The sequence below is a fragment of the Mustela nigripes genome, unplaced genomic scaffold (genome assembly GCF_022355385.1).
Source record: "Mustela nigripes isolate SB6536 unplaced genomic scaffold, MUSNIG.SB6536 HiC_scaffold_358, whole genome shotgun sequence".
Taxonomy (NCBI): domain Eukaryota; kingdom Metazoa; phylum Chordata; class Mammalia; order Carnivora; family Mustelidae; genus Mustela; species Mustela nigripes.
The window spans coordinates 1-1,015 of record NW_026739766.1 but is presented as its reverse complement, the minus strand read 5'-3'; the positions used below and the strand labels follow the sequence as shown (position 1 = coordinate 1,015).

Sequence of the window (1,015 nt, the reverse complement as noted above, 5' to 3'; positions counted from 1 at the left end):
CACATGAAAAAATGTTCATTATCATTAGCCATCAGGGAGATTCAAATCAAAACCACATTGAGGGTGTCAGAGCTGCTGCCTCCAAGTCGGGATCCAGTCTCCCAGCACTGCTGCCAGCGCCCTCCCTCCCCACGTGCACTCCCAACTCCTTTTGGTTCTAAGTCCAAAATGGCAACTCTCAAAGATCAGCTGATTCAGAATCTTCTTAAGGAAGAACATGTCCCCCAAAATAAGATTATAGGGGTTGGGTTGGGGTTGGTGCTGTTGGCATGACTTGTGCCATCAGTATCTTAATGAAGGACTTGGCAGATGAATTTGCTCTTGTTGATGTCACAGAAGACAAACTGAAGGGAGAGATGATGGATCTCCAGCACAGAAGCCTTTTCCTTAGAACACCAAAAATTGTCTCTGGCAAAGACTATAATGTGACTGCAAACTCCAAGCTGGTTATTATCACAGCTGGGGCACATCAGCAAGAGGGAGAAAGCTGTCTTAATTTGGTCCAGCATAACAGGAACATCTTTAAGTTCATCATTCTTAATGTCATCAAATACAGTCCAAATTGCAAGTTGCTTGTTGTTTCCAATCAAGTGGATATCTTGACCTATGTGGCTTGGAAGATAAGTGGCTTTCCCAAAAACCTTGTTAATTGGAAGTGGTTGCAATCTGCATTCAGCCCGGTTCCGTTACCTAATGGGGGAAAGGCTGGGCGTTCACCCGTTAAGCTGTCATGGGTGGCTCCTCGGGGAGCATGGAGACTCCAGTGTGCCTATATGGAGTGGAGTAAACATTGCTGGTGTCTCTCTGAAGAATCTGCACCTGGACTTAGGCACTGATGCAGATAAGGAACAGTGGAAAGAGGTTCATAAACAGGTGGTTGAGAGTGCCTATGAGGTGATCAAACTGAAAGGCTACACTTCCTGGGCCATTGGACGTCTGTGGCAGATTTGGCAGAAAGTATAATGAAGAATCTTAGATGGGTGCATCCAATTTCCACCATGATTAATGGTCTGTA

The 1,015-nt window shown here is 45.4% G+C and overlaps 1 pseudogene; it reads left to right on the top strand.

The window, feature by feature from the left end:
- The first annotated feature begins 154 nt into the window (after positions 1-154).
- On the top strand, positions 155-1,008 carry LOC132008570 (L-lactate dehydrogenase A chain-like; annotated as a pseudogene).
- Positions 1,009-1,015: the final 7 nt, after the last annotated feature.